Below are 24754 nucleotides of genomic sequence, written 5' to 3' on the forward strand. Positions count from 1 at the left end.
TTTAACATGGTAATCACAGGCTTTTTGTGCCTCATTTTCACACCTTTTGTGTGTTCTACCATGCCCCCAGGAGCATGCATCCCTCGGCAGGGAGAGCAGGAGAAACAGGACCCCTCAGCCAACAGACAGGATCCACACCAATGAGGCGACTCACTTCAGAGAAGCTTCTGCATCCTGACCACTTATGAGGACAGCTTAGATTTGACCCAAGGTATAAGAGGGATGCCAGAGACTCCTTTAGAGTGGTCTTCTCAGAGCTGTGTTCGAAGCCTCTCCCCTTGGATTGGGATGCTGCCTGAGGAAACTTCCTGAGATTGAGTGCCCTCACCTCATCACGGGTGAGCGTTTCTGCATACCCACAAGAGAGAGAGTTTCCATTTCCCCCTTATGAGTGAATGTGTGTGTGCACTTTAAATTACCATTCTTGTATGTATTGAGGTGTAGTAACAATACCCTGACTAACACCTTGAACCTGTTATGTGTTAAATGTTATCAGTGTTAACTGATTTTGGTTTACCCCTGTTTCTCATTGGTTTCTTTTGTGTGGTTTTGGTTGTTTTGTGAAATAAAGTTGTTTGAGCTTCTCCTTTGTCTGAGTTAATTTAGTGTTCCTCTATGACAATAAGACTGGGGGCGGCACGCCAGTGTTTGAGGGATGGTGTGCTAGTGAGGTCCTTCAGTCTGCTGTCTCAGTGGAGGTAGGGGATGGAGATCCATGTGGCAGCAAAGACATAAGGATTATGGATGTGTTAGAAACCACTGAAGCATCTGAGAATGGTCATGTAGGAATTAAGGCTTCTCCCCCCAAATGGTAGCGGGATCAATAGCCCAACTGAAGTGCATTTACACCAATGCACACAGCATGGACAACAAACAGGAGGAGCTGGAATCCATTGTGCAGCAGGAAAACTATGACATAGTTGCCAACATGGAAACATGGTGGGATGACTTGCACAACTGGAGTGCTGCAATGGATGGTTATAAACTCTTTAGAAGGGGTGGGCAAAGAAGGAGAGGCAGTGGGGTAGTCCTATATGTTAAGGAAAGTTTTGATTGTCTAGAGCTTAACAGTAGTGACAATGGGGTTCAGTGTTTATGGGTAAGAATCAGAGGAAAGGCCAACAAGGCAGATATCATGGTGGGAGTTTGTTACAGACGGCCCAACAAGGATGAAGAGGCAGAAATATGCTATAGGCAGATTAAATATTCTATAAACATTTGGGAGAAGTCTCACAATTGCTAGCCCTTGTTCTCATGGGGGATTTCAACTTACCAGATGTCTGCTGGAAATACAATGCAGCAGAGAGGAAACAGTCTAGGAGGTTCCTGGAGTGTGTGGAAGACAACTTCCTGAAACAGCTGATGAGTGAACCATCTAAGGAATATGTTGTTTGCAAACAGAGGACTTGTGGATGATGTGATGGTTGGAGGATGTATTGGGCACAGCGATCATGAAATGCTAGAGTTTTTGATTCTCAGAGAAGTAAGGAGGGGGGACAGCAGAACTGCGACCTTGGACTTGCGGAGGGCAGACTTTGGCCTGTTTAGGAGCCTGGTTGACAGAGTCCCTTGGGAGGCAGCCCTGGAAGGCAAAGGAGTCTAGGAAAGCTGGACATTCTTCAAGAAGGAAATCTTAAAGGTGCAGGAGCAGGCTATCCCCATGTGCCAAAAGGCAAGCCATCAGGGAAGAAGATTGGCCTGGCTGAACAGAGAGCTTTGCTGGAGCTCAGGAAAAAAAAAAAAGAGAGTTTTTGACCTTTGGAAAAGGGAGCAGGCAACTCAGGAGGACTGCAAGGATTTTGTGAGGTTGTACCGGGAGAAAATTAGAAGGGCTAAAGCTTAACTAGAACTTAATCTGGCTACTGCCGTAAAAGACAATAAAGAATGTTTCTATAAATACATTACCAACAAAAGGAGGGCTAAAGAGGATCTTCATCCTTTATTGGATGTGGGGGGAAGCATAGCAAAAAAAGATGAGGAAAAGGCTGAGGTACTTAATGTCTTCTTTGCCTCAGTCTTTAATAGTCAGACCAGTCGTTCTCAGTGTATCCAGCCTCCTGAGCTAGCGGAAAGAAGCCCCCACAATCCAAGGGGAAATGGTTAGCAACCTGATACACCATCTAGACACACATGAGTCTAGGGGGCCAACGGGGATCCACCCAAGTGTACTTAGGGAGATGGTGGAAGTGCTCACCAAGCCACGCTCCATTATTTATTAACAGTCCTGGCTAACCAGGGAGGTTCCAGTTGTCTGGAGGTTAGCAAATGTGATGCCCATCTACAAGAAGGGCCAGGAGGAGGATCCAGGGAACTACAGGCCTGTCAGTCTGACCTTGGTGCCAGGCAAGGTTATGGAGCAGATCATCTTGAGCACCATCATGCGGCACATACAGGAGGACCAGGTGATCAGGCCTAGTCAGCATGGCTTTATGATAGGTAAGTCCTGCTTGACTAACCTGATCTCCATGACCAGGCAACCCACTTAGTGGATGAGGGAAAGGCTGTGGATGTTGCCTACCCAGACCTTAGTAAAGCCTTTGATACTGTTTCCCACAGAATTCTCCTGGAGTAACTGCCTGCTCATGGCTTGGACCGGTGTACACATCACTCTGTGTAAAAAACTGTCTGGATGGCCAAGCCCGAACTGTTGTGGTGAATGCAGTTAAGTCCAGTTGGCAGCTGGTCACAAGTGGTGTTCCCCATGGTTCAGTATTGGGGCCAGTTCCGTTTAACATCTTTGTCAATGCCCTGGATGAGGGGATCGAGGGCACCCTCAGAAAGTTTGCAGGCAACACCAAATTGGGTGGGGGTGTTGATCTGCTTGAGGGAAGGAAACCTCTGCAGAGGGATCCAGACAGACTGGGTTGATGGACCGATGTCAATTCTATGAGGCTCAACAAGGCCAAGTGCTGGGTCATGCACTTCGGTCACAACAACCCCATGCAACGTTACAGGCTTGGGGAAGAGTGGTTGGAAAACTGCCTGGCAGAAAAGGACCTGGGGGTGTTGGTCAAAAGCCAGATGAATGTGAGCTGGCACTGTGCCCAGGTGTCCAAGAAAGCCAATAACATCCTGGCTTGTACCAGAAATAACGTGGCCATCAAGACTAAGGAAGCGATCATGCCCCTGTACTCAGCACTGGTGAGGCTGCACCTCGAATACTGTGCTCAGTTTTGGGCCCCTCACTACAAGAAAGACATTGAGGTGCTGGCGCACATCCAAAGAAGGGCAGTGAAGCTGGTGAAGAATCTAGAGCACAAGTTTTATGAGGAGCAGATGAGGGAACTGGGGTTGTTTAGACTGGAGAAAAGGAGGCTGAAGAGAGGCTTATCACCCTCTACACCCTCTACAACTACATGAAGGAAGATTGTAGCAAGGTAGGTGTCAGTGTCTTCTCTCAAGTAACAAGCAAATAGGACAAGAGGAAATGGCCTCAAGCTGCACCAGGGGAGGTTTAGATCAGATATTAGGAAACATTTCTTCACTGAGAGGGTTGCCAAGCATTGGAGCGGGTTGCCCGGGGAAGTGGTTGAGTCCCCATTGCTGGAGGTATTGGAAAGATGTGTAGGCGTGGTGTTTAGGGACATGGTTTAGTGGTGGACTTGGCAGTGCTAGGTTAACGGTTGGACTTGATGATCTTAAGGGTCTTTTCCAACCTAAACAATTCTATGATTCTATGATTCTTCCTCTGGATGCTGGATACAAAATAGATGTCACTACCATAAAAAGAAATAGTCTCTTCTAAAAAATGTTCTTCACAGAACAAATTACCTAGCAAATGTTATTCTTAGTGTCCAATTTGAATCCTGTATTGCCAAAATTATGCTGACATTATTTTTGGTTTTATGAATGGAGTTTGATGGTCTCAGTCTGATTTCTAGTGAAGAGCTGTGCAAGAAAACTTCTTAGAAGATGCTACTGAGTTTCAGATGTGTACAAAACCTTCATAAAGGTAAAACAAGTTGAAAGGACAAAAATACAGAACTATCGACTCATTCTTTAACATCTTCTAAGAAAATGCAGTAAGTTTCTCATAAGATTCAATGTGGGTTTTGGCTAATGTGTCAATTACTTTTGTCAAGTTACATTTCTATTATAAGAAAAAGAATGACTGTTTCTTTTGCAGTCTCCTAAGTTCTATATGCATGTAGAAGGCAAGAAAAATGGCAATGATTACTTTCTCTAAAATCCATGGGATAAAAGATCTGAATTTTTAACAATTTTGTTCTTTAAACCTTACTTATCTTTTAAAAATACCTCTGTATCTGGAGTAAATTGTCACTTTTAGACTTAGTCCCTGATTTTGCAACTAATTAAGATAAACAGCACCCTGGACCCTGGAGGAAATTTGTTCACTTCAGTGGAGGTTTTTAAGGGAATGCTACTAGAGCAATATGGATTTCATGCCTGTAGGGATGGTAATGTTGTCAGGTCCTCTAACTTAAACTTCTTTTAATAGAAGAAGCTTCTTTCTTTGCTTTTCATCTCTCCTGAAAACTTTTTCTTTTTTTTTAAAATTACATGAGATATTTCAGAATTTAAATTTGTTAAAATTGTATAGCTACAAGGAAATATTTCTCATGGTTCTTTGAATTTGGAAACTGGCATATAATGGCATATTATTCCTCATGACACTAAGAAGTGGTTTATGGTTGTTTTGGTTTTGGTTTTTTAACCCAGAAATAAACATTGAATTTAGATTATTAATTCTAAAAAGAACAGAAAAGTAGTTTTCTGCAGGAGAAGGGGTATACATTCTCAAGTATACCATGGACCTAGTGATAGTTTAAAAAATAAGCAATTTATTCAGCAGTTCATAAGGACATTGATGAATCAAAACTATATCAGTGTTGTTAAATACATTATTTTACAAATTAAATACACCTTTAAGTCCTGTAATTCTCACTGCTGGCCCAATATCTGTTCTTGGATCAAGAGGTTTGTTATTAGACCCTTTGGAACTTTGAATTTTCTAAGTTACATAATTTTTTCCCCCTTAGGCTCAAGACATCAATCTCTTGGTTACTGGCCTTTTAAACTCGGTGGCACGTTTTTAGCCTTATGCCAGTTGTGCCAGTTGGACAGAAAAAGAAGGGATGTCTGGCTGTTCTGGCAGGCAGAGCTTTCCAGCTGGTCTGTCTATAGCTGGTGTCTGCTGGATCTCCAAGTAATTAGCAATTTGGCCCTGGTAAAAGGCTTTTAAATGGAAGGAGGTGCCTGAACCAGACAGTAAACCACTGGCTCTTTCCCATTGTTGGCTATAATAAATATAATATGGTAGATGGCACACACTTGTTCCCTAATTCCTTAATGTTCAGCTTTTATTCTGTCTGATCCTTACAAAAGATTTCTCTTGAAGAGCTGACCAAGGTCCTGACAGAAGTTAATGAGGGAAAGGACAGAGTTAGGTATTTTGTTAAAAAAAAATAAACCAAACCAACCAAACAAACAAAAAAACCCCAACCAAACAAACCAGACCAAAAAAACCAACAAAAAACCAAAACAAACAACACAACCAAAACTGACAAAAACCCCCCAACAACCCCAAAACAACAACAGTTTTTCCCCCTTCATAGATTTTGTGTAGATTTGTAAAGGAAACGTAAACTGCATAGCTGTTCTATGTAACCCACTCTTCACGTTAAAAGTTTAGGCTTCCTTTGCAATTAATGTATAGAGCAAACAGGACTGTAATTCTGATGCTTTAAGACAGTGATAGTTCATCTACTTCACATTGTGTGAATGTATTTTCAGCACAGGAACAGGTTCCATAACATGTGGATGGTGCTTTCCTAAAGTCACTTTTTGGAGAACAGTTAAAAATACTGTACGAATGCTGAGGCATCTATGGATTGTAACACGAATATTTTTAGCTTAAAGATAAAAGGCAAGGTTTATAGGGACAGTTGATAGCTTTTATCTGACTGCATTATTATATTGCTGGAAAACCAATAAGCTTTAAGCATGCTAAGCACATCTTCAGGGGAGAATTATGCTCCAAAAACAGGATTTGCAAAAGTAAATTTAGTATGAGCAAGTCAATGGAAATGTTGAGGAAAAAGATGAGTTTAAAAGAATTCAGGTGCCCAAAATGATTTTTAATTTTTTCCTCTCCATAGCAGAAATTCACAAATATAAAACCTGTCTTTAATTTTTATTTTTTATTTTATATTACATTTTTATTTTATTTTTATCATGTGAGTATATTTCTACCATAAACATAATAGCACACAGGAAAAATACTCACTAAGGACATGGAAACAAGTCATTAAAAGTGAAGGGGCAATTGCATTGGGAGTTATACCTTTAACATCCTGCATATATATCCTCTCTGCCAGTATACTTAAAAATACGGATAATTCTTTAATGTTGTGGAATGTAGTGTCATTAACATACTCATACTTACCTTCCTTGTTTTGTGCAACACAGAAATGTATGACTAAGTGTGGATTAGAAGGGGTAAGCAAACAGGTGCCTGATCTATAAATCTTAAAGCAATAGTTAGAGCTCTTTATAGGTGTCCATTACGAGGCATTTCTGGGCATGGATATAATGAGAATTTCAGGCACCAGAAAAGACTTACTGGACAACATCTAAGTTTCTCCACAATGAACTGTGCATTGTGGGTTTGAGTGGGGAACTACATCTTGTGTTAGAGGCCTGCAAGAAAGCCTACATGCTTTTACGGACCTGCTTCCTTGTTTTTAAACAGAGCTACTCCCACTTAAAAATAATACCTATTCATAGGAGAGAAATCTCCTTTCCTTGAAAAGGCTTCAGATCCATTTGAATCCCTATCTCTAAGTGAGGCAGTGTCAAGTGTTACTACTGGTGATGACTTGAATATTTCCATCCACGTTTAGGTTTATCAAGATCCATTGCCTATGAAAGGTAGAACATACTGAGACAAAAGTAAAATTTTACTCCACATGTTCTATTCATTTTCTTTAACTTTTGAGCATTTTTCAGACAAATCACCTGAATCTAGATCCCAAGTATGTGCAGTATTTTGCATCTCAGTGGGATTTTTGAAATCTACAGTTATAAGACTATGACCTGTCTTAGCCACAACTTTTCTCATTTTTCCCACATTGCTCAGAACGAAGTAGAGATGGTCTATGTGAAAAGGATTTTTTTTTTTTGCTATGCATATTAACTAGGAAAAAAATCACATAACACCTTCATGGTAACTACATTTTTGGGAAGTAATTTGCTAGGCAATGGTTAATTGCAAATTGATAATTAAGTTCATTTTAGGCATCTGGAGTTTGAGGCAGTCGACGTTAGAGACTGTCTTTGAAAATAGTTTCCCAATTCACGTGGAGTTTATAAGCTTACACTCATAAAGCACTTCAAGATATCTGTGTAGAGTTGCCGTTCAAAATATAATGTCTTCTTGTGTTTGAAACCGCCAAGGAAAAATGAGTCTGTCCTTTGCTCATCTTGCTGGAGTGTCAGGCATGAGGGGGTGGGAATGTACTAGGGTTTTGTTTAAGGAATGATGTAGGGACTATTCTGTTAAACTTGAGATTTGATTCTCAAAAGAGGACACATGGACAACCTGAGCATAATCTTATGGAAGTAAATAGTTTTGACAAGTTCAAAAACTGTACATGTGAAATATAAATTTCAGTGATCTTTTGCATTTTGTATTATTCCTTCTCTCTGTCCCTGAAGTCACATTCAGTCTGAATTTCAGTGCAGTTTAGCTGACACAATGGGCAATATTTTTCCATTAGATATATACTGCCAGAAAACCTTTTGACGTCAATGGGAGTTCTGTGTGTGCCTGTGAGGAGAGAATTTGTCCTGCTGTGGTTTCCCTATATTATTCTGTATTTTCCAACAATATTAAAGGGCAGTCTCTGTCTGTCTTTCAAAGTGCAGCTTTGCCACCCGGATTTCAGAGGCTTTGGCTGGGTTGCTACTCAGTGTGGCACTTGAAAAGAAAAGGAAAGACTCACATGTACACAATAGAAATACAATTTTCATATAAGAAAACTGCTGTTCACATGCGTGGGGGGTGGGAGGATTTGCCAATTTAGCAGTTAAGCAGATTTTTACACAGTACCATATGACACCAGAAACTATGTCCCCATATCACAAGCCTCTCAGAAATTGGGGAGTGCATTGATACATACTATTCAAAGTGGAAGGAAGACGAAAAATCAATACTTAACATTGACCAACGGAAAAAATTCCTTTACAGGTAGTGTGGCATGTAGATCCATTGAAATTTATTGGTTTGAGTATAAAGTCATTGTTTTAACACGTCCTACTTTACAATCTGTCAAAATAAGCTGTAAAGCATGTGTACTGTCTGTAATTATCTCTTCTGGTTTGGCTTCACAGACCAGGGTTTGGAAGGTGTTCAAGTTTATAGTTTTGTTTAATTAAAGTATGTTTTAATTAGCTTACTGGTATAGTCATTCACTCATCATGTAACTGACTTCCAAGACGCTGTATATACACATTTCTTATCAACTACATTGTATGTTTTTGCAGATCTTATCTTTCTTTTTTTTCAATGGATATGAGAAAATGTTTATTTTTGTCTTTTACCTTTTCCTTTTATGGATCATTATACAATCATAGATCGATATGTTAGACTGTATTTAGAAGACAGTATGAGCTTGGAAGAGAAATTTATTCCTTCTTACAAAGATAAAGTTTAGTTAGAAGCCTACATTGTATTTTGATTAGTGAACTGGGGTATAAGAGAAGAAAAAAAAGACATAATTAAAACTATTCATAACAGTATTTTTACTTGAGCTAAGAAAAATTAGTGAGTAATTACCATATTTTCAAATTAAATTGCACAAGTTAGAAAGCTGAATAGGTGTTCTGCTTTTGGAGTACAATGGGTTTAAGCCGTGGCATTACGGAAAGCTACTCTTTTTTCTCTCTTCCGTGGTGTTGCCTGCTATACTTAAGATCTTCTTATTCTTTTCATTTAGACCTTTATATCTTTAGGATCACATGTCTCCTTGTTTCTTCACCAATGACTAGGAGATAACTAGAAGTAAAAGTGGGAGCATTCATATTTTCATGAGCCTTGGTGAGATGCATTTAAAATACTTCCTCTTTTTTTTAGCTGATTCCAACTAATTTAGGTTTCTTTTTAAAATTAAATATGCGTTATGTCAAGTACAAAGGAAATCACTTGCTTATGTGATTCTGAAAAACTTGAAGTAGCAAAAGGAAGGCAGGCTTATGGCTTGATAAAAATAAAATACTTCAATTAGAATGACTGAAAAATAATAGGGTAAAGTTCTTGTCGACTTTTACCACACTTTTTTTTCATATTCAAATACTTAAAGATTTTTTATCAGTTTAAAATTCTTCAAATGTTAATCTGCTTTAATTTATATCTATAGTTGAATCTTCTCTTGATACATTTTTTTTTTTTTTTTGTCTAGAGCTTTTGGATTATATTTTATTGTCCTAGAAGTATAATCCAGTTGAATGCTGGATTGTGGACATCTGATCCACAGCTCTTTATTAATACATACTGTGTCATACTTTATCTTCAGTGCAGGATGAGTTTGTTTTTGTTAGAACTTAGACTGAAGTGTATTAGCTTGAAGTGTAGATAAATGATGTGAACAGTATGATGAACAGAATAGGGAATGTTTATTCATTATTGCTTGTAAGGTAAGAAGTGAAAGAAAACTAATAAAATTAACAGGCATCAGGTTTTAAATGCAAGTACTATGGAACATGTAACTGAATCACAGAACTGAATAGCACAAGATTTTCTGGAAGCCATAAGTACAAATGACTTCAAATAGTTGGTAGACAAACCATGGAAGAAAAAGTCCCATATGAAGGATATTAATCCAAAGATCTCAATACAACCATTAGCTCAGAAAGACTTATAGTTTAGGTTGTCAGAAAATAAACCAGTGGAAGTAATCATGGCATACTTTTTGGTCATATACTCTTTTCTTAAACATACACTCTTGGCCACTGTTAGAGACATTATTTTCAAATTAGATGTCTTTTTGATCTCAGGTTGTACATGTATTCTGTTGCTAGATATCTCTGATCTGCAGAGGGCTGCCAGGCAGTCTGGAGTGTTGGTTAAGATGGTAACCATCATGTGTGCTTCACTTCTAAACCCATTGAAAACATCATGCAGAAAGCAGTTGCATCTTTAAGGGTAAATGCGAACACCACAACAATGAAAATAAAAACCTCTGTGTTACCAGAATCAAATAAGAAAGAACACGTCTAGTTCATCCTAATCACTAAATGGTTATAAAATCACTGATGGGCTTCTGTGAGCTTTGAGCTATGCAGTGGAGAACATGACTCTTGAGAAAACATGAGGTTCTTATCTTACTGAAGTCCATAACTAATTAACATTCACATCCTTCCCTGTTTGTGGCTTTATTTGCTCTGTGTAAACAACTTGAAATATCTGTTTTTCCCTTGTGTTCAAACGAGCAAAGACCTTTGATACTATGAAGAAAATTAGTAACAGGTGAAAGATTATGTTTCACAATGTTGGGACAAAACAACCACTTGCTTTAAAGTATTTATCCTCTAAACTTCTTTAATTCTCAAGAGAAAATAACTGTTGTCTGTCACTAGAACTCATATATATCAATTTCTCTGAAGCCTCTGTGTAGTAAAAATAAACAAAGACTTTCGTAAGTTTTCATCATATGCAGTAGAGAAGTGTAAGAGAACACTGAGATTTACATAGATGTATTTGGTGTCCTTTTCGCATTTACTTGAACCACACAAGAGAAATTGAATTTGGTTCTCTCACTCTAAGCACAAACTATTATCAGAGTACATATATGCTGTGATCAAATGCAGTTAAGGTGTTTCTTGTGTATAAAGAGACTGTAACTTACACAGTTCTATATAGATTTCAAATTTGGATTATTCAACATGTTTCTACCTGTGTATGTGCTTCGTCTACATGAAAGGAGGTTGTAGCAAGGTAGGTGTCAGTGTCTTCTCTCAAGTAACAAGCAAATAGGACAAGAGGAAATGGCCTCAAGCTGCACCAGGGGAGGTTTAGATCAGATATTAGGAAACATTTCTTCACTGAGAGGGTTGCCAAGCATTGGAGCGGGTTGCCCGGGGAAGTGGTTGAGTCCTCATTGCTGGAGGTATTGAAAAGATGTGTAGGCGTGGTGTTTAGGGACATGGTTTAGTGGTGGACTTGGCAGTGCTAGGTTAACGGTTGGACTTGATGATCTTAAGGGTCTTTTCCAACCTAAACGATTCTATGATTCTATTAAATGATGCATTATCAAATAGTATACACATTCACACATATACAGCAGTAAGCCCAAGTATATAGGTAAGTCTAAGATGTGCATAAAGGATATTGAGGGATCTAAACCTTATGACAATTTGTGTGGGTAATGAAATCCGTTTTTGCAAGATCTGAATAAAAGTTCATTGAATTAGTTCTTTAAGTATACTTGCTTTTTTAATAGATCTAATAACAGATATTGTCTCCCAAATCTTTTAAATTTGGATAAGTTAATAGTCAATAACAATAATACTGGTTTGCACATTGCAGTAGGAGGAAAGGAAAATGAAAACCAAGATTGTCAAAGAACATTAAAGAGGAATAGTAATTTTAATAAAGGTTGTCACCTTGCTCTTTTGCAGCTTGTGGCTGGTGAATGTTATCAATTGCAATACACTGTGTCAGTTACAGGATTTTTTAATTTGCCCTTCTTTCATGAACCATTTGCTTACCTACTATCTACTTTTCTTCCAAATACTCTGTTCATTCAAATTTCTGCCACTATGCATGTCAAAGATAGAGGAGTATATTTCTTTTGAGAAAATGAGCATTTGTAAATTTATTTTTCTTTCTTTTTTACTCTTACCCCTGGAGTTCAGACTTCCTACAATTTAAAAAAAAAGTATGGTGCATTCAAATTTCCTTTAGTCTTTTACTGTTTCTTCATGTAATTCAACCATTACTTTTCTGGATGTCTGTTCGGGAAATCCTTTCTTATACCTATTTGTAAGGAGTTCCTAAACAGAAACATATGTGTGCATGCGGTACACCTGGTGTGTCTTGATACACTGTCTGTGTGACAAATGTTCAGTATATCTGATGAATGCTATGTATATAATATTTCCTGTGAATGCATTATACATTTTACCTGAATGTTGTGCATACTTAGCATTTCCAGTGATTGTCCAAAAAAGTGATCAAAGCTTTTAATTTTCATTGGGACCATATTTTCTGACAGAGAAAGAATTGTGGGAAACTGCATTGTTTCAATGCTCTTGGTCCAAGGATTTTCAGTTCCTGATGGACTATGTCAACTCCAACAACTTGTGTGAACCTGGAAATGTGGATTTGTAGAGCAAAACTGTTGAGAACCTGATATTTGTACTGCAGCATTTCATAGGTCTTTTACTTCGTGCAATTGTAACACAACTTCTAGGTTTGTTTCATGGAAAAATCAGTTCATATGTTCCAGGAGTGCTCTGTGATATGAACCAAAACATGATAAATAGGGACAATTGGAATATTTGCTTCAAGATCACACTCCCAATCCAAACAAAAATCTAATGCAGGTACACCCATAGAATGTCGGTTATGTTTGCCTGGTTTTCTATTTTTTGCAAATATTTTCCAAATAACTTTTTTCCTTTGCATATCTTTAGTTTGTCCTTCTACAATTATTTATGATTCTGTTTTGTGGAACATTTTGAATTAAGTTTTAATGAAATGTGATGATTTAAGGTATGTTCAGAAGATTATAGAGTTTGTTCAAAAAAAAAAAGACTAAATTTATCCCTTTTGTTCTTGGAATAATGTTATTTTTCTTGTAACAATGTCTTGTGGCAGAGGGATTTAGGAGCAATAAGAAATGGTGATTTTTTTTTTTTTTCAACTTTTATAGAGGAAGAAAGGACAGATTTTTACCTAAATGTCAAGGAACAAGAAGTCTGGACAGTCACAGATTATTTCTTTGCATGAGTGACAGGAGAAACAACAGTGTTGTTGGCAGAAATTGAACAGAACAAAATGAATCAAAAGGTAAACTATGGATCTTAGTTAGTGATGGGTAAAAAGAGTAACAGTATAGTGTTTGGTCAGTAGCATACAAGAGACTTCATCTGTTTGGAGTCCCTGTGTCTCTGAACAGAGTAAAAGCAAAAATGTCATAATGAAACAGTTGACAGTTGGCTTTTATGAACAGTAGAATAAATTTGACACATAAAGCTTTTGAACACTGTATGGAATAAACTAGCCTAGAATGTTTTTTAAATTAATTGTTGTGACTGTGATCTTCCACTATGGTTATAAATATTCTCTATATAATTTTGGGTTGTGTGTTTTCCTTTTGAACTTTCCCTTTGACAATAAGACTTTATTCTTAGCATGCAATTTAGACGGCTTATGAAATGTAGTACACTTTTTCTGGGTCTGACATGTTTTGTGCTGTGTGGCCCATATCTTATGTTTAAAGATGTCTGTATGAACATAAAAAATAAGCAAGAGAGGTTGTGGGTTTTTCTTGCCACTAAAACATGTACTTATGCATTGCTGAAAACATAATTCTTAAAGATCTTTATAATCTATTACGTCAGTTTCCTTTTCCATTGATTTAGACTAAAATATCTTTTCAAATATTAATTTTGACAGAAACCTATAGTCATACACATAATACCCTTAGAAATAATACCCTTAGAAAGTGAATTAAAGGTGTTTGATAGCCAGCACATGTAATGCTACTTTGGACATTTTGGGTCTCTCCAGGTTGTTACTTGTTGATCACAACTTCCGTGGTACTGGATAAAACTCCAACATATTAAAAGAAAATGTAGTCAAATTTCCAAGCCGAGTTATGGGAAGTCTTCCTTTCTTGTGCCTACCATGCACGTTCCTCTACTAGAACTGAAACATAGGACACTCACCACTTAGAATTTCATAAATACAAACCAAAAAACTTTTAAAAATTTGAAATATTAAATACCCAAATTTTAAATTTTATTCTTGCATTGATTCCATAATTTTTTGTTACTTATCATAGAATTATTTCCAGACTATACAACAACAACAACAAAAAGCTATAAAGTACTTTAATGGAATTTAAACACAAGTGAGATTAAAATAATTGTTGTTAGAGATCTAGATTAACATTGAATAGATATTATTCTTTGTTTGCCTGCTTAACTGGGAACATATTTTCAGTATTTCTCCCTTTCCAGAGAGACATCTTTATGCTACTGGGGATATAACTTCTTTTGTGTGAGTGTGTTTGTGTGTTTCATCTTAGTATGTATCATCACATTGTTTAGTGAAATGAATAAATGAAGGGGCTCTTTATTTTTTTACATACTGATATATGTGGTTCATACTTTGTATGCTTTTAATTTAGTAGGGCAGTACTTTCCATTAAAAGATGGCTGTCATTACAAGGAATGTTGTTATGGAACTGTGTGCATTAAGTTTAATTCTCACTCAATTTAAAAGAAATACTTTGGTAACAAATGCATCAAAGCACAGGAAAATGGTCAGTAGGCATTCTGGTTTTAAACAGATGAGCAAATTCATGTGATGAGTGGGGCCTCTGGGGCAAATAAAGCAATCAAATCGTCTTAAATGGGGTTGCAGAATCTGTGTAAATGACCTTGCTGCTCTCTCTGCAGCTTTCCGGGTTTTCTTTAATGACTGCTTATCCTTTCCCTGCTACTGAAGAAATTCCGCATTTTTTTCTTCTAAGGGTGACAAGTTAAATGGACAAACTGTTTCATTCATAGCTTCCTACCACGGTACAAACCTCAGATTACTATTGATTATTGATTTTTCAGGTAGGCAGCAATGAATTTGCAACAAGAAGTCCACAGGCAAGGAGGAAAGACTTCAGGGCTTTGGGACAACTGGCTAAGGGACCAGGAGCACAAGTAATGTTCTCCTTTATCCTTCCGGTTGCAGGAAATGGTAAGAGAAGACACAGGCAGAGCCAGCAGTTCCAACCCTGGTGTAACCATATAATTTTGGGGGTTTTGATCCTGGGTTGGTCTACACAACACCAGGCCTGCTGGTGACAGATGGGGTACACCTGTCTCAAAGAGGGAAAAAGATCTTTACACAGGAGTTAGCAGGGCTCATTGAAAGAGCATTAAACTAGATTTGAATAGGGAAAGGGATAAAACCAGGCTCACTAGAAAGAAACGTGGCAGGTACTCTCCACTCCCCCACCTCTCAGATAAAGATGAGGGCTTTTAACATGGTAATCACAGGCTTTTTGTGCCTCATTTTCACACCTTTTGTGTGTTCTACCATGCCCCCAGGAGCATGCATCCCTCGGCAGGGAGAGCAGGAGAAACAGGACCCCTCAGCCAACAGACAGGATCCACACCAATGAGGCGACTCACTTCAGAGAAGCTTCTGCATCCTGACCACTTATGAGGACAGCTTAGATTTGACCCAAGGTATAAGAGGGATGCCAGAGACTCCTTTAGAGTGGTCTTCTCAGAGCTGTGTTCGAAGCCTCTCCCCTTGGATTGGGATGCTGCCTGAGGAAACTTCCTGAGATTGAGTGCCCTCACCTCATCACGGGTGAGCGTTTCTGCATACCCACAAGAGAGAGAGTTTCCATTTCCCCCTTATGAGTGAATGTGTGTGTGCACTTTAAATTACCATTCTTGTATGTATTGAGGTGTAGTAACAATACCCTGACTAACACCTTGAACCTGTTATGTGTTAAATGTTATCAGTGTTAACTGATTTTGGTTTACCCCTGTTTCTCATTGGTTTCTTTTGTGTGGTTTTGGTTGTTTTGTGAAATAAAGTTGTTTGAGCTTCTCCTTTGTCTGAGTTAATTTAGTGTTCCTCTATGACAATAAGACTGGGGGCGGCACGCCAGTGTTTGAGGGATGGTGTGCTAGTGAGGTCCTTCAGTCTGCTGTCTCAGTGGAGGTAGGGGATGGAGATCCATGTGGCAGCAAAGACATAAGGATTATGGATGTGTTAGAAACCACTGAAGCATCTGAGAATGGTCATGTAGGAATTAAGGCTTCTCCCCCCAAATGGTAGCGGGATCAATAGCCCAACTGAAGTGCATTTACACCAATGCACACAGCATGGACAACAAACAGGAGGAGCTGGAATCCATTGTGCAGCAGGAAAACTATGACATAGTTGCCAACATGGAAACATGGTGGGATGACTTGCACAACTGGAGTGCTGCAATGGATGGTTATAAACTCTTTAGAAGGGGTGGGCAAAGAAGGAGAGGCAGTGGGGTAGTCCTATATGTTAAGGAAAGTTTTGATTGTCTAGAGCTTAACAGTAGTGACAATGGGGTTCAGTGTTTATGGGTAAGAATCAGAGGAAAGGCCAACAAGGCAGATATCATGGTGGGAGTTTGTTACAGACGGCCCAACAAGGATGAAGAGGCAGAAATATGCTATAGGCAGATTAAATATTCTATAAACATTTGGGAGAAGTCTCACAATTGCTAGCCCTTGTTCTCATGGGGGATTTCAACTTACCAGATGTCTGCTGGAAATACAATGCAGCAGAGAGGAAACAGTCTAGGAGGTTCCTGGAGTGTGTGGAAGACAACTTCCTGAAACAGCTGATGAGTGAACCATCTAAGGAATATGTTGTTTGCAAACAGAGGACTTGTGGATGATGTGATGGTTGGAGGATGTATTGGGCACAGCGATCATGAAATGCTAGAGTTTTTGATTCTCAGAGAAGTAAGGAGGGGGGACAGCAGAACTGCGACCTTGGACTTGCGGAGGGCAGACTTTGGCCTGTTTAGGAGCCTGGTTGACAGAGTCCCTTGGGAGGCAGCCCTGGAAGGCAAAGGAGTCTAGGAAAGCTGGACATTCTTCAAGAAGGAAATCTTAAAGGTGCAGGAGCAGGCTATCCCCATGTGCCAAAAGGCAAGCCATCAGGGAAGAAGATTGGCCTGGCTGAACAGAGAGCTTTGCTGGAGCTCAGGAAAAAAAAAAAAAGAGAGTTTTTGACCTTTGGAAAAGGGAGCAGGCAACTCAGGAGGACTGCAAGGATTTTGTGAGGTTGTACCGGGAGAAAATTAGAAGGGCTAAAGCTTAACTAGAACTTAATCTGGCTACTGCCGTAAAAGACAATAAAGAATGTTTCTATAAATACATTACCAACAAAAGGAGGGCTAAAGAGGATCTTCATCCTTTATTGGATGTGGGGGGAAGCATAGCAAAAAAAGATGAGGAAAAGGCTGAGGTACTTAATGTCTTCTTTGCCTCAGTCTTTAATAGTCAGACCAGTCGTTCTCAGTGTATCCAGCCTCCTGAGCTGGAAGACAGGGATAGGAAGCAGAATGAAGCCCCCACAATCCAAGGGGAAATGGTTAGCAACCTGATACACCATCTAGACACACATGAGTCTAGGGGGCCAACGGGGATCCACCCAAGTGTACTTAGGGAGATGGTGGAAGTGCTCACCAAGCCACGCTCCATTATTTATTAACAGTCCTGGCTAACCAGGGAGGTTCCAGTTGTCTGGAGGTTAGCAAATGTGATGCCCATCTACAAGAAGGGCCAGGAGGAGGATCCAGGGAACTACAGGCCTGTCAGTCTGACCTTGGTGCCAGGCAAGGTTATGGAGCAGATCATCTTGAGCACCATCATGCGGCACATACAGGAGGACCAGGTGATCAGGCCTAGTCAGCATGGCTTTATGATAGGTAAGTCCTGCTTGACTAACCTGATCTCCATGACCAGGCAACCCACTTAGTGGATGAGGGAAAGGCTGTGGATGTTGCCTACCCAGACCTTAGTAAAGCCTTTGATACTGTTTCCCACAGAATTCTCCTGGAGTAACTGCCTGCTCATGGCTTGGACCGGTGTACACATCACTCTGTGTAAAAAACTGTCTGGATGGCCAAGCCCGAACTGTTGTGGTGAATGCAGTTAAGTCCAGTTGGCAGCTGGTCACAAGTGGTGTTCCCCATGGTTCAGTATTGGGGCCAGTTCCGTTTAACATCTTTGTCAATGCCCTGGATGAGGGGATCGAGGGCACCCTCAGAAAGTTTGCAGGCAACACCAAATTGGGTGGGGGTGTTGATCTGCTTGAGGGAAGGAAACCTCTGCAGAGGGATCCAGACAGACTGGGTTGATGGACCGATGTCAATTCTATGAGGCTCAACAAGGCCAAGTGCTGGGTCATGCACTTCGGTCACAACAACCCCATGCAACGTTACAGGCTTGGGGAAGAGTGGTTGGAAAACTGCCTGGCAGAAAAGGACCTGGGGGTGTTGGTCAAAAGCCAGATGAATGTGAGCTGGCACTGTGCCCAGGTGTCCAAGAAAGCCAATAACATCCTGGCTTGTACCAGAAATAACGTGGCCATCAAGACTAAGGAAGCGATCATGCCCCTGTACTCAGCACTGGTGAGGCTGCACCTCGAATACTGTGCTCAGTTTTGGGCCCCTCACTACAAGAAAGACATTGAGGTGCTGGCGCACATCCAAAGAAGGGCAGTGAAGCTGGTGAAGAATCTAGAGCACAAGTTTTATGAGGAGCAGATGAGGGAACTGGGGTTGTTTAGACTGGAGAAAAGGAGGCTGAAGAGAGGCTTATCACCCTCTACACCCTCTACAACTACATGAAGGAAGATTGTAGCAAGGTAGGTGTCAGTGTCTTCTCTCAAGTAACAAGCAAATAGGACAAGAGGAAATGGCCTCAAGCTGCACCAGGGGAGGTTTAGATCAGATATTAGGAAACATTTCTTCACTGAGAGGGTTGCCAAGCATTGGAGCGGGTTGCCCGGGGAAGTGGTTGAGTCCCCATTGCTGGAGGTATTGGAAAGATGTGTAGGCGTGGTGTTTAGGGACATGGTTTAGTGGTGGACTTGGCAGTGCTAGGTTAACGGTTGGACTTGATGATCTTAAGGGTCTTTTCCAACCTAAACAATTCTATGATTCTATGATTCTTCCTCTGGATGCTGGATACAAAATAGATGTCACTACCATAAAAAGAAATAGTCTCTTCTAAAAAATGTTCTTCACAGAACAAATTACCTAGCAAATGTTATTCTTAGTGTCCAATTTGAATCCTGTATTGCCAAAATTATGCTGACATTATTTTTGGTTTTATGAATGGAGTTTGATGGTCTCAGTCTGATTTCTAGTGAAGAGCTGTGCAAGAAAACTTCTTAGAAGATGCTACTGAGTTTCAGATGTGTACAAAACCTTCATAAAGGTAAAACAAGTTGAAAGGACAAAAATACAGAACTATCGACTCATTCTTTAACATCTTCTAAGAAAATGCAGTAAGTTTCTCATAAGATTCAATGTGGGTTTTGGCTAATGTGTCAATTACTTTTGTCAAGTTACATTTCTATTATAAGAAAAAGAATGACTGTTTCTTTTGCAGTCTCCTAAGTTCTATATGCATGTAGAAGGCAAGAAAAATGGCAATGATTACTTTCTCTAAAATCCATGGGATAAAAGATCTGAATTTTTAACAATTTTGTTCTTTAAACCTTACTTATCTTTTAAAAATACCTCTGTATCTGGAGTAAATTGTCACTTTTAGACTTAGTCCCTGATTTTGCAACTAATTAAGATAAACAGCACCCTGGACCCTGGAGGAAATTTGTTCACTTCAGTGGAGGTTTTTAAGGGAATGCTACTAGAGCAATATGGATTTCATGCCTGTAGGGATGGTAATGTTGTCAGGTCCTCTAACTTAAACTTCTTTTAATAGAAGAAGCTTCTTTCTTTGCTTTTCATCTCTCCTGAAAACTTTTTCTTTTTTTTTAAAATTACATGAGATATTTCAGAATTTAAATTTGTTAAAATTGTATAGCTACAAGGAAATATTTCTCATGGTTCTTTGAATTTGGAAACTGGCATATAATGGCATATTATTCCTCATGACACTAAGAAGTGGTTTATGGTTGTTTTGGTTTTGGTTTTTTAACCCAGAAATAAACATTGAATTTAGATTATTAATTCTAAAAAGAACAGAAAAGTAGTTTTCTGCAGGAGAAGGGGTATACATTCTCAAGTATACCATGGACCTAGTGATAGTTTAAAAAATAAGCAATTTATTCAGCAGTTCATAAGGACATTGATGAATCAAAACTATATCAGTGTTGTTAAATACATTATTTTACAAATTAAATACACCTTTAAGTCCTGTAATTCTCACTGCTGGCCCAATATCTGTTCTTGGATCAAGAGGTTTGTTATTAGACCCTTTGGAACTTTGAATTTTCTAAGTTACATAATTTTTTCCCCCTTAGGCTCAAGACATCAATCTCTTGGTTACTGGCCTTTTAAACTCGGTGGCACGTTTTTAGCCTTATGCCAGTTGTGCCAGTTGGACAGAAAAAGAAGGGATGTCTGGCTGTTCTGGCAGGCAGAGCTTTCCAGCTGGTCTGTCTATAGCTGGTGTCTGCTGGATCTCCAAGTAATTAGCAATTTGGCCCTGGTAAAAGGCTTTTAAATGGAAGGAGGTGCCTGAACCAGACAGTAAACCACTGGCTCTTTCCCATTGTTGGCTATAATAAATATAATATGGTAGATGGCACACACTTGTTCCCTAATTCCTTAATGTTCAGCTTTTATTCTGTCTGATCCTTACAAAAGATTTCTCTTGAAGAGCTGACCAAGGTCCTGACAGAAGTTAATGACGGAAAGGACAGTTAGGTATTTTGTTAAAAAAAAATAAACCAAACCAACCAAACAAACAAAAAAACCCCAACCAAACAAACCAGACCAAAAAAACCAACAAAAAACCAAAACAAACAACACAACCAAAACTGACAAAAACCCCCCAACAACCCCAAAACAACAACAGTTTTTCCCCCTTCATAGATTTTGTGTAGATTTGTAAAGGAAACGTAAACTGCATAGCTGTTCTATGTAACCCACTCTTCACGTTAAAAGTTTAGGCTTCCTTTGCAATTAATGTATAGAGCAAACAGGACTGTAATTCTGATGCTTTAAGACAGTGATAGTTCATCTACTTCACATTGTGTGAATGTATTTTCAGCACAGGAACAGGTTCCATAACATGTGGATGGTGCTTTCCTAAAGTCACTTTTTGGAGAACAGTTAAAAATACTGTACGAATGCTGAGGCATCTATGGATTGTAACACGAATATTTTTAGCTTAAAGATAAAAGGCAAGGTTTATAGGGACAGTTGATAGCTTTTATCTGACTGCATTATTATATTGCTGGAAAACCAATAAGCTTTAAGCATGCTAAGCACATCTTCAGGGGAGAATTATGCTCCAAAAACAGGATTTGCAAAAGTAAATTTAGTATGAGCAAGTCAATGGAAATGTTGAGGAAAAAGATGAGTTTAAAAGAATTCAGGTGCCCAAAATGATTTTTAATTTTTTCCTCTCCATAGCAGAAATTCACAAATATAAAACCTGTCTTTAATTTTTATTTTTTATTTTATATTACATTTTTATTTTATTTTTATCATGTGAGTATATTTCTACCATAAACATAATAGCACACAGGAAAAATACTCACTAAGGACATGGAAACAAGTCATTAAAAGTGAAGGGGCAATTGCATTGGGAGTTATACCTTTAACATCCTGCATATATATCCTCTCTGCCAGTATACTTAAAAATACGGATAATTCTTTAATGTTGTGGAATGTAGTGTCATTAACATACTCATACTTCCCTTCCTTGTTTTGTGCAACACAGAAATGTATGACTAAGTGTGGATTAGAAGGGGTAAGCAAACAGGTGCCTGATCTATAAATCTTAAAGCAATAGTTAGAGCTCTTTATAGGTGTCCATTACGAGGCATTTCTGGGCATGGATATAATGAGAATTTCAGGCACCAGAAAAGACTTACTGGACAACATCTAAGTTTCTCCACAATGAACTGTGCATTGTGGGTTTGAGTGGGGAACTACATCTTGTGTTAGAGGCCTGCAAGAAAGCCTACATGCTTTTATGGACCTGCTTCCTTGTTTTTAAACAGAGCTACTCCCACTTAAAAATAATACCTATTCATAGGAGAGAAATCTCCTTTCCTTGAAAAGGCTTCAGATCCATTTGAATCCCTATCTCTAAGTGAGGCAGTGTCAAGTGTTACTACTGGTGATGACTTGAATATTTCCATCCACGTTTAGGTTTATCAAGATCCATTGCCTATGAAAGGTAGAACATACTGAGACAAAAGTAAAATTTTACTCCACATGTTCTATTCATTTTCTTTAACTTTTGAGCATTTTTCAGACAAATCACCTGAATCTAGATCCCAAGTATGTGCAGTATTTTGCATCTCAGTGGGATTTTTGAAATCTACAGTTATAAGACTATGACCTGTCTTAGCCACAACTTTTCTCATTTTTCCCACATTGCTCAGAACGAAGTAGAGATGGTCTATGTGAAAAGGATTTTTTTTTTTTGCTATGCATATTAACTAGGAAAAAAATCACATAACACCTTCATGGTAACTACATTTTTGGGAAGTAATTTGCTAGGCAATGGTTAATTGCAAATTGATAATTAAGTTCATTTTAGGCATCTGGAGTTTGAGGCAGTCGACGTTAGAGACTGTCTTTGAAAATAGTTTCCCAATTCACGTGGAGTTTATAAGCTTACACTCATAAAGCACTTCAAGATATCTGTGTAGAGTTGCCGTTCAAAATATAATGTCTTCTTGTGTTTGAAACCGCCAAGGAAAAATGAGTCTGTCCTTTGCTCATCTTGCTGGAGTGTCAGGCATGAGGGGGTGGGAATGTACTAGGGTTTTGTTTAAGGAATGATGTAGGGACTATTCTGTTAAACTTGAGATTTGATTCTCAAAAGAGGACACATGGACAACCTGAGCATAATCTTATGGAAGTAAATAGTTTTGACAAGTTCAAAAACTGTACATGTGAAATATAAATTTCAGTGATCTTTTGCATTTTGTATTATTCCTTCTCTCTGTCCCTGAAGTCACATTCAGTCTGAATTTCAGTGCAGTTTAGCTGACACAATGGGCAATATTTTTCCATTAGATATATACTGCCAGAAAACCTTTTGACGTCAATGGGAGTTCTGTGTGTGCCTGTGAGGAGAGAATTTGTCCTGCTGTGGTTTCCCTATATTATTCTGTATTTTCCAACAATATTAAAGGGCAGTCTCTGTCTGTCTTTCAAAGTGCAGCTTTGCCACCCGGATTTCAGAGGCTTTGGCTGGGTTGCTACTCAGTGTGGCACTTGAAAAGAAAAGGAAAGACTCACATGTACACAATAGAAATACAATTTTCATATAAGAAAACTGCTGTTCACATGCGTGGGGGGTGGGAGGATTTGCCAATTTAGCAGTTAAGCAGATTTTTACACAGTACCATATGACACCAGAAACTATGTCCCCATATCACAAGCCTCTCAGAAATTGGGGAGTGCATTGATACATACTATTCAAAGTGGAAGGAAGACGAAAAATCAATACTTAACATTGACCAACGGAAAAAATTCCTTTACAGGTAGTGTGGCATGTAGATCCATTGAAATTTATTGGTTTGAGTATAAAGTCATTGTTTTAACACGTCCTACTTTACAATCTGTCAAAATAAGCTGTAAAGCATGTGTACTGTCTGTAATTATCTCTTCTGGTTTGGCTTCACAGACCAGGGTTTGGAAGGTGTTCAAGTTTATAGTTTTGTTTAATTAAAGTATGTTTTAATTAGCTTACTGGTATAGTCATTCACTCATCATGTAACTGACTTCCAAGACGCTGTATATACACATTTCTTATCAACTACATTGTATGTTTTTGCAGATCTTATCTTTCTTTTTTTTCAATGGATATGAGAAAATGTTTATTTTTGTCTTTTACCTTTTCCTTTTATGGATCATTATACAATCATAGATCGATATGTTAGACTGTATTTAGAAGACAGTATGAGCTTGGAAGAGAAATTTATTCCTTCTTACAAAGATAAAGTTTAGTTAGAAGCCTACATTGTATTTTGATTAGTGAACTGGGGTATAAGAGAAGAAAAAAAAGACATAATTAAAACTATTCATAACAGTATTTTTACTTGAGCTAAGAAAAATTAGTGAGTAATTACCATATTTTCAAATTAAATTGCACAAGTTAGAAAGCTGAATAGGTGTTCTGCTTTTGGAGTACAATGGGTTTAAGCCGTGGCATTACGGAAAGCTACTCTTTTTTCTCTCTTCCGTGGTGTTGCCTGCTATACTTAAGATCTTCTTATTCTTTTCATTTAGACCTTTATATCTTTAGGATCACATGTCTCCTTGTTTCTTCACCAATGACTAGGAGATAACTAGAAGTAAAAGTGGGAGCATTCATATTTTCATGAGCCTTGGTGAGATGCATTTAAAATACTTCCTCTTTTTTTTAGCTGATTCCAACTAATTTAGGTTTCTTTTTAAAATTAAATATGCGTTATGTCAAGTACAAAGGAAATCACTTGCTTATGTGATTCTGAAAAACTTGAAGTAGCAAAAGGAAGGCAGGCTTATGGCTTGATAAAAATAAAATACTTCAATTAGAATGACTGAAAAATAATAGGGTAAAGTTCTTGTCGACTTTTACCACACTTTTTTTTCATATTCAAATACTTAAAGATTTTTTATCAGTTTAAAATTCTTCAAATGTTAATCTGCTTTAATTTATATCTATAGTTGAATCTTCTCTTGATACATTTTTTTTTTTTTTTTGTCTAGAGCTTTTGGATTATATTTTATTGTCCTAGAAGTATAATCCAGTTGAATGCTGGATTGTGGACATCTGATCCACAGCTCTTTATTAATACATACTGTGT

This window comes from Egretta garzetta, unplaced genomic scaffold (genome assembly GCF_000687185.1).
Source record: "Egretta garzetta isolate BGI_Z169 unplaced genomic scaffold, ASM68718v1 scaffold715, whole genome shotgun sequence".
In the NCBI taxonomy this organism is placed as follows: domain Eukaryota; kingdom Metazoa; phylum Chordata; class Aves; order Pelecaniformes; family Ardeidae; genus Egretta; species Egretta garzetta.